This window comes from Protopterus annectens, chromosome 8.part1 (genome assembly GCF_019279795.1).
Source record: "Protopterus annectens isolate FY-2018-M chromosome 8.part1, PAN1.0, whole genome shotgun sequence".
NCBI lineage: Eukaryota > Metazoa > Chordata > Ceratodontiformes > Protopteridae > Protopterus > Protopterus annectens.
Window position 1 is genome coordinate 253099972 of NC_056742.1, and position 21172 is coordinate 253121143.

General features: G+C 34.5%; 1 protein-coding gene across 1 annotated transcript in view; it reads left to right on the plus strand.

The window, feature by feature from the left end:
• Positions 1-21172, plus strand: part of CPNE7 (copine 7) — a 2789522-nt gene that overhangs the window by 314 nt on the left and 2768036 nt on the right. Inside the window, exon 1 of the mRNA XM_044081847.1 lies at positions 1-346. This exon is cut by the window's left edge and continues 314 nt beyond it. The gene's annotated coding sequence lies outside the window, so the exon portion shown is untranslated. The remainder of the gene's footprint in view (positions 347-21172) is intronic.

The following is a 21172-nucleotide window of genomic DNA, read 5'->3' on the forward strand; positions in this document are numbered from 1 at the left end:
CTTCCCCTGACGACTTGAAGGGAGGAGGCTGATAGTTCAGTAAATGTGCTGGGAGAAATTGTTTTAGTCTATCCAAACTCAAGCACGAAGAGCGACTGATCTCCCAGCAGTGAATAGCTCAGTACAGCAAGCAAGGGGTCAACAGCTCGACGTCTCCCCCTTGGGCTGGCAGGGCGAATTGCAGCAGTTTGGGAAGATTAGGAGGTGGTAGGTGCAGGTTTTTGCTCTGGCTAATCTCCGTGTGAGCGTGTACAAGTGTAAACTGGCGCAGCCTCTCCGGAGCTCTTTTCAAACCAGAGCTGAGCGCAGAGCAGGACAGCCGAACCTGGAGAGCCACTATCAAAAGGTATGAGAAAATCACCAAGAACCGCTCATCTTTTTAACAGCTATAAATAAATAACTACTGAAAGGGAAATTGGAGGTGGCTTGAAAAGTACTGATTTGTAGTTGCAATTCTAAACAGTGGCATCTGAAGTATTTTATTAATTTCTGAACTGCACAGGTGTATATCAACTGATTTGATTCTTCCATGTTTCTGCTTGCTTTTTGTAGTAAACACACACACACATATATATATATATATATATATATATATATATATATATATATATATATATATATATATATATATATATATATATATATATATATACATATATATATATATATATATATATATATACATATATATAAATTTACAAGGAAAGTTAAGGATGCCATCTGTACTTTATCTTAGGGGAAAGCCATTAAGTGTAGTAATACCTTACCACAGGTTTAAGGTTCGAGTCGCACGTTGTGATCCTTGGGGCTGCAGTTTAGTCCCTTGCCGAACTTAAGGGAAATTGAGTGTGATAAGACAGGCAGACTGATGTAGCTTTGATACTCCCAATGGCTTACACGTTTAACGTAACGGTGAAGATGATCTACTAAAACGGTTACATTATATTTGATAGTGACTTCCGTCTCACCATTTCTTTTCCTCATATTAGCAGCCTTCTTTTCTTTTTGGTGCAGTGCCAGGTTGCCTGATAATGTGTGTTTTTGGAAAATAGTGCTATCTGAGACTGAGAGAGTATATTTAGGGAAATTAATTTCGCATTTTTAAAACAGACGAAAAGGCAACCCTACTAGTCCTCAATACTAACTTCTGTTTGGAAACTAGTCTTTCTTTGGAAAGAGTGCAAAATAAGAACGCAATTTGTGGAAAAAGTGAATAAATCAGTCGTTCTTCCAGTTTCGTGTTATCATTTTCTTCAAATGTTCACCTTTTCTCCATTTTATCGAATAGTTACAATAAACTAGATTTGCCCTACTGCACGTTTTCAGGTCACTGCTGCGTGAAATGGGGAGAATTCAAGACTCACTAGGGTGGGGTGGAGGGCACAGTGTTGTACCTCTTTGCTCTTTGAACAGCATACTTCTCCTGTGATTAAAAGGAAATCGACATCACTATTATGGAAAGATTTCTTCCTTCACCACTTTATATTGTTTAAAATTTTATCCAACTATGAAAATCTGTCTGAACATAGTACTATACAAGAACCAACGATTTTGTGAAATAGGACTCCTGATGTAAATTATTAATGATATCTCAACATTTTATCGTGAAAAGAAATCCATTCACCGGAATGAAATATACACTGTTCTTTAATACAAACCAGCAGAGGATTAAATGCTATCACATGCATGTCTTGCCTGTATTTATATAACAGGAATAGGGTGAGGGTGCACCCCCCAACACACCCACTCGTATGCTGGGAATCCTCTGAACTTAGTACATTTATGTTTTCACAGACAGCACTGAATGAAGAAAGCTATAACATTACATGCATCTGAATTTAGAAAGTCTGTTAACATTACTTAATTATGTATTGATTATAACATTTTAACCCAACTCAGCTATAATCTAGTATATGTATTTGGTTAGTCCTTGGAAATCTTTAGTATATGCAATGGCTGTAACATGCATTGTAAAACAGCATTATTTTCCAAAATGCATATGAAAAGTTTATGGTGTTATGTAACTGACAGATATACATTAGGTATCTGTTTTTTTTTTGACTTTTCTAAAGTAAATAAAAAATTTTTTTTTTTTTTTATTTATATACAAAGACATGGGAGTCATAACCATCTGTCAGCCTCTTGCTTACATGTTATTTGAATTAAGTTTGCATAACATTCATAGTTTGCAGTTTGTTTTGTTCAAACAGCATTTTCCTTGCAAATAAGTATCAGTCAATGAAGTAAGTGTTATTCTTCTAACAGATATTTTTAAATTTAATGCAATGCCGTGGTCCATATATAGATTAAGTACTCTATGCTGGTTAACAAATACAAATAAACAAATACACATGAAAAACCAAGAGTTGAAAGTGTGACAAAATTGATGCCCTTATTCTCATTAAAATTATAAAGTTTTAAGGAATATTATTTATATAATTAAAGATTTTTTTCCTTCTTGGTGAAGTAAGACGTTTCCAGAGGCCAAGTAAATTGTTGAAGTGCAGCTTTTTTAAAACAATATTGTAGCTGTTTGACATTAATCTCAGATAAACTTTTATCATGCATGACTTTTGTGGTTAGCATAATTAGGTTTGTATTTCCCTGAAAGATGAATTAATTGTGCTTTTGTTTTATTGTGCTTTTGTTGCTTATTTCATGAATCAGTGATTCTTTAAGGCATTTTGAGCAACCAACACTTTTTTTCTAGATGCAGTCTGCAACTTAACATAGAATTAATATGCAACAGGATACAAGTATGTAGGTATAGATATATAAACAGGATGTTGAAGAAAGTATGCTGGCTAATGTCACTAAGAGTGGATATTCAGACTTTTTATGATGATGCTTTATCACTCAGGTCATATCTGAATGCTGCTGTCCTACATCTGTGATGTTTGCAGATGTACCACATCTTTGAGGATTGTGGATGTATCACACTTCTAAGGATTATGGATGTAGCACACCTATGATGTTTATGAATGTACCACATCAGTAGTGTTTACAGATGCACCACATCTTTGAGGGTTGCAGATGTACCACATTTGAGATGTTTCCAAATGTACCGCATTTGTGATGTTTTAATCCCATTGTCCCATGAAGATGATGCTGCAGTGATAGTGTGGCACCAAAGTGGTACTCAGAAGCTTCTGCACCACATGTCATGGCAGCTGTTGCATAACAGCAAGTCGATCATGGTGTGATTGTAACACATTAATGATGTAAGAATGCCATTGCCCAGAAGTTGTAGTCAGAGTGTGCCTTTAAAATAGTAGTGAACTCTCACTGTTACTGGTGAACAAGTGTGACGGCAGAATATGACCTCACAATAGGCACAATATCATCATGCTTAGTGTTGTACAACATCAGTGATATTAGAGTGCCGATTAAGTGTCATAGCACAGTGTTACGTGGTTGAGTCCACGATGCAACTGCTATATGCTTGTCTTTGTATAATAGTTACAGTATCAGAATATTGTTACAGGAATGATGACCAAAAGGTGTGACATATTTGGCCAAAGGGAATTATTTGTAAATGCCATTTTGTTAAGCATAATTACAAAAAAAAAACAGCATTTGTTAATGAAACCCAAGCCTCAGACTAGAAGGTTATATATTGGAAAAGTCCCCACATCTTCTGTATTGGGAGAGTTTCACTACAAACTGTCATTTTACTATAACTGACATGGAGGTCACTGCAACATAAAGAAATTGCTAGTCCCTTAGTTCTGGATTACTGCAGTTTGATGAGTAGCATTAAAGCAAGCAGTGTTTAAAGGGAACTCCTTTGGCCAAGCATTCAGCTTCCATGCCTGAGTAGACTGTGCACTGTGCTGATGTCAGAGTGTTCTTGCTTTGAGTTGTGTTGTCATAATGCATTTGCACTGTTGAAAGAATGTTAAGATGGCACTGTGCAACTTTAGGTATTTAGGATATGAGTTCCACCTCATCTGTAGTGCACAGGTGCTACTGAACCATAAAATATAATAGTGGGGATGTGCCAGAGTGGAGGTGGTCATATGCAGCCAGGCGGATGTCAAGAATATTTTGCACTTCAGCTACTCCTGTGGTACAACACCATAACATTTTCTCTCTAGCAAGAAAAGAGCACTTAGGTTTGTTTAAGCTTGTTCATATGCTACTGTAACAGCTTTAGCAATGCAGACAATTCCCAGTATTTTCTTTTACAAGGTGGTCAGCTGTTCTGGATTGCTTATGCTGTATAGTGCCTCACCTTTTTTAAAAATTTCTGTGCTGTTTTATGTTGATTTCACTATGGTTTGTATCACATTCAGAAAAAATAGTGTCAGAATACTTTACATGAATTAGGCCCACGAGCAGCTGTATGTAGCAAAACTGATTTCTGATTTGAACTGAGACAGCAACATACACTTAAAGAACTTATTTATTCGATCCAGAGCAACATTTTCTCATATTACGGGTGCTGCAAAGATAACATCTGTTGGCATGTAGTTACTGTAGGTTTGACACAGTCATGTGTTATCAGGGGAATAGCCAGAAATTTCTGAATGACACTCTAAACTCCTTTGTTGTTACCTTCATCTGATGTAACTGCCTTTTCTTCTGTAGTACCTGTACAACATATGGAATCAAAGATGCAGTCTATGTACTAAAAGTATTACATTAGAAACCTTTAACTTGATATCTGGTAATAGAAAAATCAGAAATTACTCTGGCCGTTGCTTTTTTTTGTTGATTTGTGCACTTTTGATTTCACTTATGTGCTTGTGGTAGGAGATTTGATACCCTTATGTAGGGCAAAATGTTATCACTATTCTAGCTTAAATGGTGTAAACTTGGTTCCTAAAATGTACATTATAGTTTGTCATCAGGAGAGGCAGCAATTTTTTTAACAAGTTTGATTCTGCTGCATATGGATAAGTATATGGCTATATGTAAATGTATCTTCTGTATGTGTATTTGTGTAAATATATGTGCATTTTTATGTTTGTGTGTGTATGTGTGTGTATGTGTATGTATGTATGTATGTATATATATATATATATATATATATATATATATATATATATATATGCATGTGTATGTATATATATATATATATATATATATATATATATATATATATATATATATATATATATATATATATATATATATATATATACATATATGTATATATATGCATATATATATATATATATATATATATATATATATATACATACATATAAATATATATATATATATTATGTATGTATACGTAGAGTCTATGCTTTCTAAAGCAGTGTTGTTGGTTTAAAACTGTGGACTTTTCTGTGTGTGTTGCACTTGGTGCACTTTTGTGTATTGTATAAATTTATAAATATTTATGTAATAATTTAAAATATTGCTTCATGTCTTTCCATCAATTTGTTTTAAAATATATTACTTCTCATATCATTGTAACTGTTATATATCATTTTTCTAAACTGTTTCAACATGTATTACATTTACCACTTTTTCTAAACCCTTGCAGCTATGTGTTGGCTAAACTAATACCAGAGGATTTGACTGGTCTCATGCAGACAGAGCAGAACAGTAAATGGCATCATAAGCCATAAACATTTTCCATGTAATTACATGAGGAGTATGAATGACCTACTCTTTTATTTCTCTAAGTGGATGGAGTTCAGGAGATAGAGCCATAGAGAGAGAGTGCAGTGGCAGACCGGAATATGTTTTAATCAGAAATGTTAATTTCCCTTGATTGTAATAGATTTGTTTGTTCTCATTATCAGTAATTTAGAAACCCCTTTCCTGCTGCTGTTGCCCTTAGCAATGAACTAATACTAAACAGGTTTGTCTCTGTTTATTAAAACAATTTATTTGCCATACAGGAGGCTGTGGTGAATGAATACTGACGGGCTAGGTTCAGCGTGCCTAAGGAGACACCGTGGCAGCAGGTGTCACTCTTGCTACATGCAGTTTTTTGTTAAATTACCTTCAAACTGGTCACATATTACAAAGGGGTAAACTCTTTTTCACATCTATATAATTACAGCAAACATAAGTAGAGATATAACTATAACACAGCACTTACAAACAGTTGTTCCTGCAGCAATATACTTTCATAATATTTCATCAGAGTAATTGTGCTTTTAATGGATTTCACTCAGCAATTTACTGCAGTATTCTTCTAAGGATTCTCAGATCTTCTAATTTGTGATCTACAATTAAAGATCTGATTTTTACAACATGACAACTCCATTCAGCAGTCATGCAGTGTGAAGGAGAAACTTTTAACATTAAAGGCCAACTTTGTCTAGCGCTGTTTAAAGATGCCACCTGTTTGTTACTATAATCTCTATTGAGCATATTATGTAAAATGGTACAGGCATCTTGCTGGGTTATCTGTTTTTCATCCACATACTAAAGATATGCAAGTAGGTAAAACAGAGATCCTGCAAATTGCCTGGAAGTGTAAGCATTTAACTCTATGTCCTACAATGTACTGGCATCCAGTTCTGGACAGTTTTTCTGCTTTATGCTAATTGGTTGGTGGAATAAGCTGTTGGCTCCAAGCTTTTCACAAATATAATGTATGGGAACTGATTAAATGTGTAGAGAGACACAGGATATAGTTTAGTGATGACTTTCTGTGAGTAATACCCAAAATTATTCATTCATTCATTTTCAATTACTGACTCTCTTCTTTTTTCCATGTCTTGCCACCAGATACACATGTCAAGAATCATATGCGTAAAAGTAATAAACACTCCGGGAGTGTATAAATAAACATTTGACACATTAAAAGAAGTTGTGTGTCAAGGTATAATACTTATATGACAGTCTTGTAATATGTAACCAAATCCTGCACTCATACATGCACAAAAAGTGGGTAGATCTTAAGTGAGTATCTCCCCAAAGTGTTTTAATACAGCTATCCAATGATTCCAGTTGTAATTTAAATACATCTGTCCTGAAAAGCTACAATCATAACAGACTGGAATTTTCTTTCCTCTTGCACATAGCGTTCAACTTCTTTGCTAAAGAATCAAGAGCAAAGCCAAAAATAATGGGGTTGGGGGCTGGGAACAAAAGCCCCAAATAATAGCAAGTATTAAATATTACTCTGATTTTGTAGTAAATCACAAAAGATTACAGCCAATGTTATTGTTCAGGAAATACATGTTAATACAAAAACCTGTTGTTCTAGTAATGATTTAAGAAAATCAAACATTTTACTAGGGACAGGGCAAAAAAAAAAAACCCAAAAAACTATGAGGCAAAATAAGGGACAGTTGAGAGCTATGGCCCTTGCATAACAGTCTGTGTACATTTCATTTGAGATTTAAGGATACTTGATGCATATTGCTATTCATCACTGTGCCCCTTACATGATTATTAGCTGTTTGATAAATGTGTTATAACACTGGGTAATAACAATACCACTTTTCAGAGTCTAGATAAGAAGCTGACAGCTTGGTGAGTTTGTGTAATGAGAAGCACAATGCTGTGAAAGATGCAACAGACAAGAGCAGGACACAAGTACATGGCAAAATACGTAGTATAATCTAAAGGCAGTTAGTGTTAGTATGTAAATTGTAAGAGATGAATACAGAAGCATCACACTCTTCATGTCAATTACTTTTTGCTGTTCCATTTCTAAATTTCAGTAATCTCTTTGCAATAATACTTTTGAAAAATAAGTAACACAGTGACAAAATATAAATGATAAACATGAAAAAATAAAGCAAAAAGAGTGAATTATGTCACTGCTCATGAAGTATCAAAACAGACCACTGCGTCCAAAGCTTTCTAAAAGCAGGAGTATAGATTTTTAGTTGCTGGGTTTCTTTATCAGTAAGATAATGCACCATGTCCCTTTCACTCTGTATTAAGTAGTTCCTCATCAGTTTTATGTATGTTTGCACTATATGGAGATTCAGTATGGGAATCAGATACCATATTCCCATGTGGAATTATCCCAGTCACATGAAATAGCTGGTAGTTTCAACGGTAATAAGGTGGAAAAATGAATTGCTGCTGTTTCTGTACAGTTAGTTTTTACATTTTTTCCTTGAGTATTTTTTATTTATTGCTTTTATTATTTGAGCAGATTTTCTGTTTAGTATATATGAAGTACATAGCAGTACTTATTCTGGACCATACTGTTTCGAACTGCGTTTCCTTTCACATGGTTTGAGGTCGATTACTGGATGCTGTTTGTCAAATGTTGTCTTGTAACTGGTTATTAATACTTCCAAGGCCACAGACAGATCATGCCACAAAAAAACTAGTTTCTAGTCAAACTAATCTATTTTCATATATCATGATAATTACTGTCAGGAAATCAATTTATTTGTAACTCAGGCAAGCAAAAGGACACATTTTAGGTGTAATTAGGATGCAGTGTTATTGTAGGTTTCCTACCCAAAACTAAAGCTAATATCCTTTCCTTAAAAAAACGCCTTTTATTATTCAGTTGTAACTCACTATTAAATACTTATTCTGCCTATGAAGCTCCTGTGACTCTCACTTGCCTGGGTGCATGTGGATTTGTTTCAGTTTCACACAGGAATGCAATGCATTTATCTATTCATTTATGTATTGCATGGAGATGACCAGTGGACCCTTCTTTATAAAGGGATTCAGGGCAGAGCATATAAATGGGTGGCCTGCCTGAATCAAGTAAGTATTTTCATTTGAAGGATATTATATGCTGATCTGTAACTACAGAGACCTGTTTAGGGAAACATCTCATGAATTTGAGGAACACATTCAGGTAGACTCAACTTGGTGAAAATTTTACATTATTTAGAGGGAAATCAGATTTCTTGTACTCTGATTGATCTAAACATAACATGTAACATATTATTTTCTGCAATAAAAGACTAAGCATTGGCATCTGTCTATAGGCATGAAGACACATTTAGGTTAGCATTATGAAGATGCTTATTTTATAGTCACAGTAGGACATTCTGGCCTAAGTTTCATTAGAAGAATGTTTGTCATTTCTGAGAACACAGTGAGTAACTGTACACCGAGGAGGAGAGAATGAATTTGGCAGTATATTTGAAATGATGATGAGGGGCCTTCTTTTATATCCTGGGGCTTACTGAAAGTGTTAGATAACAATTGTGATTGGGAACTGATTGCCTAATCTGTTTACTGATATAATTTAGGTCTCCTTCTTTCTTATTTTCAGGAAATGAATGTTTCATGCCAGACTTCTTTTAAGGAGGGAGCTAACCTGCTTGATAGGCTTCATACAAAATATTTGAACAGGTCAAATAACTGGCTAAGTAGAAAGAGGTGCTGTACGCTACATTAGGGAGATAAATCCAAGGTAAAATGGAAAAAAAAAGTCATGCAGAATGTTCACTATTAATAGCACCAGGTCTTTTGGGGCAGCACAACATGCCCCATTTCATCCATGGTTTTCCATTTTTTACCTTACCACATCAGCAATGAGACAGATGTACATGTTTTGAGATGCCTTTGGGCATCTTACTATTTTGTGGGCTCTCTTTGTTATAATTTTTTTATGCTTGACGGAATAGTCTTTCACTGATTTTATGGAAGCTACCTTATACTACATACAGTCTCAGCCTGTAACTTTTATACATGAGAAATAAGTGGTGCTTCATGTCAGTGCCGCATTTTAACCCATCTTATATGCACACACAAGTAGATTAATCATTATGAAATTGCTGCTATCTAAATGTAGCATGGCTAGGGTGGGGCAAAAGGGGCAACTGCCCCTGCTGCAAAGTGTTGGAGGGGCATGATCAGCCAATCCAGATCTTAGCTTAAAACAATACCAGCTTTTAAAAGCCAGTATTGCATTTGTGGTCAAACCTGAGCACCGTAGTGCTCTGTGTATGGTCTAAACCATGTGTTTAAAGTAGAAATTAAACTTTTTCATTACTTGTTTCACTTTTTTATATTCATGATCAACAGGTGAAGGAAGAGCATTGTGATCATGATTTTATTTATATACACTGACTACACTACACATCTCCTGCAGTAACAGGTGTTAGATTAGTCTTAGTGTTAACTAGTAACTGTAAGGCACAACACTGCTCTAATCCACAAGGATGCCTAGACCTGTTTCAAGGAAGGATCAAATGTTTCTGAAAATGTTATGTACCTACAAACTTGTGTTAATTTTATATGGAGTCAGGATAATGTGGAAGGATACCAATCAAGAAATGTGTATTTTACTAAATAACAGAAGCACAAGAACAATAAATAATCAAGATTTGCTTTGGTGTGTGTGTGTGTGTGTGTGTGTGTGTGTGTGTGTGTGTGTGTGTGTGTGTGTGTGTGTGTGTGTGGGAAGTTCAGAGTCCTCTTACGAGCTTTAAAATAAACCAAGCACCTACCACCCTGCTTATAAATGTCTACTTTGCAACAATGAAGCATGAATGGTAAAGCTCAATAAAAGTACATACATTTTGAATGCTATTCTACTGTGTGCTTTTTTCTTTTAAAGTCCTTCAGAATACTGCTGTGTTCCTGAGTGAACCACTCAAGTACATTGCTGTTTCCTGTAGATAGGGTTGGATACTCACATTTACAGTTATCACAATTACTTCTGAGAAAAAATATTTACAACACAGGAGAAACTGCCAACAATGTTTGTGCAACATTAAAAGTAAATATAATGGCATGCAGTGCTAGAAAGATAGAAAAAAGCAAGTACTGGCTGCAGGTACTGTGTTTGGCACAATTATTTAATCTGCAATACAACCTCAGCGTCTTCAGCTTGTGTTTTAATGACTGCAATATGTAAGAATTACTGGTATGAATTGTGTGTGTGTGTGTGTGTGTGTGTATTGCAGTGCTAAATGTTACAAAGCTGTTGCATATAGCAGAGTATCACCAGCATCATTTGATTTTTCCAGACGTTCCTTTATTAATGTTGCAAATGTATTTATTATAATTATAGCAATAAGCAGACTTCTACGGTGGTGATGTTACAAACTCTGTTCATACACACTGTGTTGTCAGTGAAATCATATGACTATTAGTCTGCTATGTGACTGGATGAGTGAATGGTCACTATTCTAACTACACCCTTTATGTCTCTGAGCAAGTAGAAACTAATGAGATATGTTGTTGTATGTGAACTCATATTATTATAACATTAGTTAAATATAAAGCTGCTATGTGACTGACAATAGAAAGTGTATGGGACTGCCTAGTTAAGTAACTTAGAGTTTGTGTGTGCAGACAGCTAGCCTATCACAGAATCCTTTAGTTTAGTTTGTATTAGTGGTCTTTGTCTAAACTGTAGCAAACTACGTGCTACATTGTAGCAGTTTGCTGCAGTTTAAAAGTTAGAAAAAAAAACTTTTTTTTAAACTAAAATCTGAACACTACAGTCAGAGAGGGTGTAAGCTGTAGCAACTGTTTGCTCCAGTTGAAGCCAACAGTTTTCTAGAATTTATACAAAGTTTTTTTTTAACTAAATCATGAGCGACATAGTGCTCCATTCAGGCAGGATATAAACAGTATCAATTGTTTGCTACACTTGTAGCTAGCAGTTTGCTGCAGTTTATAAGAATAAATTCTTTCTTTTTCTTTTTTTTTTTTTAATAAAAGGGAGAAGGGTTGGGGGATGTGGCACAGAAATTGGACATGAGCGGCTAGGCAGGAAGGGGGGCATATTATGCATCCGCCCAGGTGTATGGTGTGATTATAGAAGGAAAGTCTGTTTTTTGTATCCTTAAGAAGCCTATCACTAGATTGGCTTAATACAGATACCATAAAGTGCTGAGCCAGCTACACTTCTGAATCCCCACCATTGCTTACCTATTGCCTGTCTGATGAGGACAATATTTATTTATTTATTATCATTTGTTTATTGGGAAAATTTGACTAGGCAGGATAAAATATTTTCAGTGAAGGCCCAGAGAGAAAAGCTCCACAGAGACTACAAAGATAACATGAATCCACAATGAATGGTGTTAAATGCACAGTTAACATGGTTATATGTGTACAGTAGTTGAATATAATCAAGATATCAAATATTTACAGATAGATATAAACATAATCATACAAGAATTACAGATTGACAGAAATGTCAAGAGGTTACACAAATGAAAGTTGTTTGTTAGCAGGCTGGATCACATGTAGTTAAGGAGGTGTGTGAATGCATAGCATAGCGCAGTGAGAGAAAGTAGAAGATTTAGTAATGGTTCCATATTGCAGTTACATGAAAAAGTGGTAGTGAAATAAGTATTGTTACATTTGTTTTGGTTTCTTTTACTAGTACGAAATGAAACTGATGATGGAATAAGTAGAAGCTGAATGATAGGGTAAGGAAAAGGTTTTTAGGTTAAGCAGGAGTGATAAAACAGCGTTAGTGAGTGGTGATGGACAAAAGCTGTTAAATTAGTGAGCAAAAGTAGCCTTGTGCTGAGATACTGGAGAGGTGCTGGGGATATTAACAATGTTTACAGTTTGCTTAGTAGAATTCTGAGATGAAAACATTTATTTTATTTTGCTTAACAGGTATCAGTCAGAAATTATATTTAAGCTGTGAGACATTACCAAGGGGATAAGTAAAAACAAAGATAATTAGATATTTCTTAAGATCAGTTTTGAAGTAAGGAGGTTATAGGTTAACCTCAGTGAGAGTGGGCTTGAGTTCCTTATTTTAGTGATGTAAGTTGAGTATAGACCATCTCCTGCAGAGTTATTCTTATGATGATGCTGTGCATACATGTCAGTAAATGATATTTGTCAGTGTTGGAATGATTCCTGTCAGTGTGTGGTATTATAGGATAAGATTAGTAGCCTGTGTAATTCATTATAGGATTAGTTGTTTTGACTTTAGTTGTTCAACTTTAGCAGTATGTTTTTTTTTTATAGGGCAATGCATTTAAATAAAGGCAGACTATTAGAATTGAATATTAGATTGATTTCTTGATGATAGAGATAGAGATGATATAGAGGATGATAAGAGAATGGGTTTTGAGGGGGCTTTTTTTTTTTTGTGAGGGACTGTTTTTTTTTTCAAGTTTTTGGGACTTTTTTGATGTTTTTTTTGATGTCTTTTTTGATGTCAAATTGTGTCAAGTTGTTTTGTGTAATGAACACAATTATTTTGTGTTAATATTTATTTTTATTTTATATTAGGCACATAACATAACAGTAAATAAACTAATTAGAAATATTGCAATTCCAATTAAATCAAACTTAAAATTAAGTTGTGCAATGATGCTGCAGAGATGCTGCTTTTTTCTTCCACAATTTAGCACAGGTAGCCAACCCACATTAGTTGATACAAGATACAAACAAGAGTCTTAAAAAGAAAAAAAGTTAAAGGTTCAAAATTATAATATTTTAAAGGCCAAGGATATGAAATGGTTGAAGTTGGCTAATTTTTTTTATTTTTTTTTTTAAGTTATAAGTCAGTATTAAAATTTTGCTAAATAAATTTTAAAAGACTTAATAACCAAACAAACATACACATCATCTTCAATATGACTTAACCCAACTAGTAACAATCAGTAAATAAAAATCACACCACCAGCACACAATCACACTATTAATAGTATTAGTATTATAGTTTTTATCTTGCATCAGTCATCCATAATCATCCATTCCAATGATTCTGAAGAGATTTTATGGAAAAACTATTGAAAATGAAAAACATTTAGCTGTAACTTAGCATGTACACAGCTGTGTGTGTGGTGTGTGTTGTTTTTGTTTTTTTTTATTTTCTGATTTCAAAAAGAGACTTGACAGAAATATTGCTGTCAGGATCACAGACTACTGTGTACTGCTGCACAAGTGTAATGTATGCCCAGCCCAGAAATAATAATAATAATTTCAGTGAAAAATGTGTAGAAGAACAACAGTTTTTGTCACATTCAATCACCTTTTAGGTTCCATGTCTCAGGGATTATTTCAGTACAACCAAGTAACAAGTAGTAGCACAATGTTGCGAGTCCACAGATACAATTTATTAATACAAAATACACAAATAGTTAAGCGCTTTCATCAAACAGTATGACTATGTCAGAACAATTAAAATATAAACTTTCAGGCTTAAATAACACACAGTTTGAATTCATTGGTCTAGAAGTTAACAAATCATATTTTAAACATGCCAAATCTCATGAATAATGAATGGAAAACAAATAAATAATCCAGTATTAAAAATGTATACCATTGCATTGTACATGTAAAATGTAAAATGTATATGAAAATATCACATTTTTAAGAAAAATTATAATGCAAAAGTGCAGAAATATTAACTATTTAAACATTTTAAAAAACTTTTTTTCATGTTAAAAATTACTTCACTGACTGAACAGCCAGTGTATTATACTAAATCTGCCTTCTCTTTCAAAACAGGCATAATTGAAAGATGTTCATTAATGCCCGGGGGTGGTCAGCAGCTAATCTAAGTTGCCACATCAATTCCTTCTTATGCATCCTATTTTGCCAATCACCCCCCCCTTACATCCACTGTAACAAAGTCCAAAATACCAAACTTAAAACCACTAAAATTTCTACACGAACCACTGTGTTTGTATAATGCATTAGTATTTTTTCCACATTGTATATCATATAAATGCTCATATATCCTGTTCTTCAACATCCTTTCCGTCTTTCCAACATAAAATGAAGAACAGGAATTACATTTAGCAAGATATACCAGCTTACTGGAACGACAGTTACCATTTTTCAAATAGATATGACACTTGTTAAGATTATTAATAGTGATGTCACGTTCAAGCATTATATATGAACAATAATGACATCTACCACAAGGCTTACTACCATATGAGTTTCTCTGTTTTTCATTAGAATTTCTAGAAACCTCCACCAAGGATTTTATGTTACTACCTACTTTGGTGGAGAAAATAGGCTTGTCACCAAGAACCCGAATTATTTCAGGATTAGTTCTGAAAATGTTCCAATTCTTTGACAAAGTTGTTTTTACTTGGGAATAAAAGGGACTAAACTGTACCACACATGCCTGCTGGAAATTAGTGCCAACCCTGATATTACCAAAACCAACAGTATCACTTGGTTTATGATTAATGCTACCCAGTAATGGTTTGTACACAGTACCCCATTTTTCACCAACCTCAAGTATTGAATCAATGAAGTACCCCGGGTAGCCTCTCTCTAGAAACATCTTCCTTAAATTCTGAAATTCCAGTATCACATCCTCTTTTGTGGTGGTCATTTTGGCTATTCTCACTTGACAATGATCTTGAGTGTTTGGATGATATTCAGGATTTTCCCATGCCTCAATGCTCGGAAAGAATAGCCAAACGCAGACAAGGGACAAACAAGACTTACAGCAGGGTTGTGAAGCAAAATCAGACTTACAACCAATGGTAGATAGTACAGAACAGATTCAGAGTGTTGATAATATCAAGTATAGTTTGGATGGTTTCAACATATATAACTATTCCAACTTTCCTATCACTAAGGATTTATTTTCCCTATTTTCGAAGGGATTTAAGTTTGTACCAACCCACGTGCCGGATATAGCTTCAGTTATGATTGACGTGCAGTTGTATTTTAGGAAATAAAATTTGGTGGAGGTTTCTAGAAGGAAAGGATGTTGAAGAACAGGATATATGAGCATTTATATGATATGAAATGTGGAAAAAATACTAATGCATTATACAAACACAGTGGTTCGTGTAGAAATTTTAGTGGTTTTAAGTTTGGTATTTTGGACTTTGTCACAGTGGATGTGAGGGGGGGTGATTGGCAAAATAGGTTGCATAAGAAGGAATTGCTGTGGCAACTTAGATTAGCTGCTGACCACCCCCCGGGCATTAATGAACATCTTTCAATTATGCCTGTTTTGAAAGAGAAGGCAGATTTAGTATAATACACTGGCTGTTTAGTCAGTGAAGTAATTTTTAACATGCAAAAAAAGTTTTTTTTAAATGTTTAAATAGTTCATATTTCTGCACTTTTGCATTATAATTTTTCTTAAAAACGTGATATTTTCATATACATTTTACATTTTACATGTACAATGCAATGGTATACATTTTTAATACTGGATTATTTATTTGTTTTCCATTCATTATTCATGAGATTTGGCATGTTTAAAATATGATTTGTTAACTTCTAGACCAATGAATTCAAACTGTGTTATTTAAGCCTGAAATTTTATATTTTAATTGTTCTGATGAAGTCATACTGTTTGATGAAAGCGCTTAACTATTTGTGTATTTTGTATTAATAAATTGTATCTGTGGACTCGCAACATTGTGCTACTACTTGTTACTTGGTTATACTTCAGCACTTCAACACCATTTGGTTGGATTATTTCAGTACAGCAGTACAGTGTCTGGTAACAAAGTCATGGTCCAGTTATGGGTCATCAAGGGGTTTGCATCCTAAAAAGGTATATTTTTATGTAAATCCATAAATATATCTAATTTAGCTCAATAATTATTTAGAAAAATGCCTTATTTTACTGTAAGTGGTATCCTATTCCATACTCAGGCATTTCTAATATGAAAATATTTAGACGTAACTCAGTGAAGATATTTCCACATATAAATATATACCATTATTATGGGCAAGGATGTGGAATTGTGAGGCAGAAACATGTAATTCTGCCATCTTGTAAGGACTTAAATGCATTAATAATAATATAATTGTGATAAAATCTGTAACAAATAGAGTAAAGATTCAAGTTCTGTAGCCAGTAACAATTAGGCAAGGTACTTAATCATTTTAATTTTGGTGTAACACCTTTGAATTTATTCTAGTATATCAGTATTTGATATTAAATAAGAACTGATTGAATGATTACTTTACTGCACTTTTTTTCAAATGTGATAATATTTTTTTTAATTCATGGTGGGTGATGCTCAGTTATTACAAAAGTAGAAAAGCTTATTTCTTTTAATAATAATAGATGATCTAGTGAATAAGTAGAATTTAAGTGTGCTCTCAAAGTCCAACTTAATCCTATCTAGTGTTCAAAATTCATACAAAGGTATGAATGTCATAATTATATTTATTATTCAGATGTTTAAGTTTGTTTTATGATACATTAATCCTGGATGCTAAGAGTGAGTTTGTAATGTTATTCATGATGGTCAAAGGGAAGAGGATTATTTTCCAAAGTTTTATTTATAATTTTAGGCTTATTATATTCTTTGATGATCTGTAGTAAACAAGGTATTAGTTTGGTTTTGAAAATGTTAGGAATGTCACCCATGAAGGAGTAATGCCGATGTTAAGATTACAGAAATTGAAGCTTACAAATTTAGAATCCAGGAAGACTTTAAAGAATAAAAGTTCTAAGGATAAAATAAATTCAGAGGGCAATAGAAGGCACTCCACCTTGACCATGAAGAAATCTTGATAGTAGATGCTGACCACCTGTTGATGATGAGATAATTAGATACTTAATCATAAAATAACTTAATAGCTTCAACATAACTGTCCATAAAAGCAAATTTCTTTAACATTGCAAATAGAAAGGGAACATGTACTCAGATAAATGCTTTGCTGGAATCTAAATTAATAAATACAATACAATAAAGTATATTATTGGAATTAGTGTGAAGGCATAGAATTAGTTCAAGGATGACAGTATTGTCCTGAGTTTGTCTCAGTTCTTTGACACCCGATTCAAATTTTGAAATAGTGTGGTTAACCATGAGATGATTTTTTTTTACCAGAATCATTGGAATACTAATTCTTGATTAGAAAAGATTCCAGGTTAGTTTTAAGAATAACATGTGTTCTTGATTTGTATAAGTATTAATCATTAATCCCGTTTTCTGTAATGTAATTGCTTAACTTGACAGAAGTGGAGGTAACTGACATTTGAATTTTTTAATCAAAGGATGGATTGAAACCATCTGGTCCTGATGCCTTACGCAGTATGTGATGTGAAATAGCACCAGAACATTCTTTATGGTAATTTCTGCATCCAGTTTTATAGCTAGATGCTCTAGAAGGGAATATCTTAAGAATTGGTCTAGCAAGTTCTTTAACATCCATTGTACTAATATTTGAATATTTGGATATTTAAATTTCCATATACATGCAATAGAGGGCGGCAAGGTTATATTGCAGATGCACACCGAAAATGTCTTTTTACTTCCTGATGACATAATGTTTGAGCAATAGGAGTAGACTTACTAAAATGTTTTGAAGGTATTTCTTCCCAATTTGTGTATTTCCATAATTTTTTGGAGTCAGGTAATGGCTGACAACCACTCAATGACACGAGTTTATGATGTTTAGCTATTAAAGTAATAAATTTATCAGGAGAAAAAACATTGGAGCTCATGACCTAACTATCTGATACAGTTTTCAAGGACTGAAACTTTTCCTTCCTACTTTTTTAAATGTATGTAACTTTACTGATAAGGCCACTAACTGTAGATTTAAAGGCTATCTGTTTTATGTCAAATGAGATGTTATTATCTTTATCTGATGTGAGTGAAGAGAAGTAACAATATAATCTGGTTTTTGACCTCCTTATCTTGGTGTAACAGTAGACTAAAATTAAACCAGAGCACAATAAGTACATAAATGAACCCACTCCCAAATTAAGAAAAATCAGTCATAACAGATAATTTAATCCTGGGGTGAATAAAGCCCCTAACAGGTTTAAATGATCTATTATGATTGTTTTTCTTAATTTTGGGGTAGGATCATTTATGTACTTATTGTGCAGTGGTTTAATTTTATTTTTAACTTGGCACTGAAGAAGCCATTTGGCCAAAACTAGTATGCCTTTATTGAATACCTCTACAATGGTATTTTAAATATTTATATGGTTGAGTAAAGCTTATTCAATTGCCGACATGAAGTGCTGGCCATTTTTGCTTTTGTGAGTTTCTTTTTGGCCCTGCACCCTTACCGTACTTGCTGGAGATTTTCTGTGGAACATAACAGTAGACTAACCCTCTAGTCTGGAGCAGTTTCATTCTGCTGCTGAGTGACTATACTCAAATAAATCGTCAGAAAATGACCTAGGTTCTGAACTCTATGTAGGATTATATCTTTGAAATGTAATGTGAAAGGAAGAAGCTTACTCTTGACCAGGATCTATAGGATGGTGAAAATTAAGGTTTCTTCCAGTTTGGTAAAGGGCAAAATATAGGTCAAAAAGCTCATCGGCATGTATGAAATCTCCTAATAAACGAGTTTCCCCTATTTTTAAGGTGAAATGAACCGTGTTTTTTCTAGGGTGAAATTAAAGTTAATTTTCATTTTCTATCTAGAATAAAATCACAACTGTTGAAAGTTCACAAGATATGAAATTATCTGAAATAGTGAAATAATTGTTGAAAGAAGTTTGTTCCCTGCTGACATGCAATGTAGACTAAAACTATTAAACCTCATCCATATCCCCTACACACCACTATATATGTGTCTCTTCCTCTCTGCAACTAGTTCACCATCACTCAGTTAACCAACTCCACTATTAGATGTAATAAATACAGACTCATCATCCATACTAGACAGGATCATAACTAATGATCCAAACATTACTAGTTATCCAGGTGCTCTACCATATGTCCATCCAGTATTTGCACTACACTTCCTGCCCAAACACAGCAAGTAAGCAGCCTACAAGCCTGTCAGGAATCTTTCTAATGTCAACAAGGATTCGTTATTTGCATTCCTCCAAGCTTAATACTGAAGTGTACTAAAGCTCCTACTACTGGATGAAGTTGTCCACCACTTTAAAAATACTTTTTTAAACATTCTCTGTTCTCATGCCCACTCAGACATAAAAGAGTCAACGTTTTCCCAGCACCTGGATCACTCTACCTACCAAATAACTCATGTACTTATGAGCTAAAACATGGAACACAAAGGCTATGGGTCTGAAGTTAGAAAATATGTCTGACTTCAGATCCATAGTTATTCTGTCACTCCTTTCAATAACCTTACAGGAACGCACCCTTTCACAATTGCTAGATTTCCTTCTCAGTAACAATCTCCACTCATCATGTCAACAAAGCTTCCATCTCTCATGTAGCTTCAAAACAGCTCTCGTCTGAGTTCTCAACACTGTAAATACCTTCAGGAACAGAAATCTTCTGCTGTCCCCAGTATTCCTTGACCTTGCTAAAGCATTTGATAGTGTCTCATATTCCCTCCTCTTTCACAGACTCTCCAAAATAGGCTTATCAGACAGTTATCTTGTGGTTCAAATCTTACCTTTACTATAGAACTCAGAGTGTAAAATAGCTACAAGCCTCCTCTACATAACTCCTCATCCCATTTAGTGTCCCTCAAGGATCTATCATTGGTTCATTTCTCTTTAGTATATGGATCAGCAATCTGCCTACTGCACTAATCAATTCCACTTTGATCTAGTATGCAGATGACTCCAACATTATCCATTCAGCTCAGTCTCTCTCTCTCTCTCTCTCTCTCTGAACTTCAAAAAATCAGTTAACATTTCTTCACATCTGTGAAAACCTGGGTTCTGGAATTTAAATTAATCATTCTTCTTCTTCTCTTTCAGCTGTTCCTGTTAGGGGTTGCCACAGCGGATCATCTGTTTCCATTTCTTCATGTTCTCTGCATCTTGCTCTGTCACACCAACCACCTGCATGTCCTCTGTCACCACATCCATAAACCTTATTTTAGGCCTTCCTCTTGTCCTCTTACCTGGCAGCTCCATCCTTAGCATCCTTTTCCCAATATACCCAGTATCCGTCCTCAGCACATGTCCAAACCAACGCAATCTCGCCTCTCTGACTTTGTCTCCAAACTGTCCAACCTGAGGTGACCCTTTAATATACTGATTCCTAATTCTGTCCATCCTTGTCACCCAGTGCAAATCATAACATCTTTAACTCTGCCACTTCCAGCTCTGACTCCTGCCTTTTTATAAATGCCACAATCTCCAACCCATACAACATAGCTGGTCTCACTACCCTCTTGTAGACCTTCCCTTTCACTCTTACTGGTACCCATCTATCACAAATCACTCCTGACATTCTTTTCCACCCATTTCAACCTACCTGTACTCTCTTCTTCACCTCTCTTTGACACTCACCATTACTCTGAACTGTTGATCCCAAGTATTTAAACTCATCCACCTTTGCCACCTCTACTCCCTGCATCCCCATCATTTCTCTGTCTTCCCTCTCATTCACACACACATATTCTGTCTTAGTCCTGCTGTCCTTCGTTCCTCTCATCTAAATTAGACCTACCCCCCCAAAAA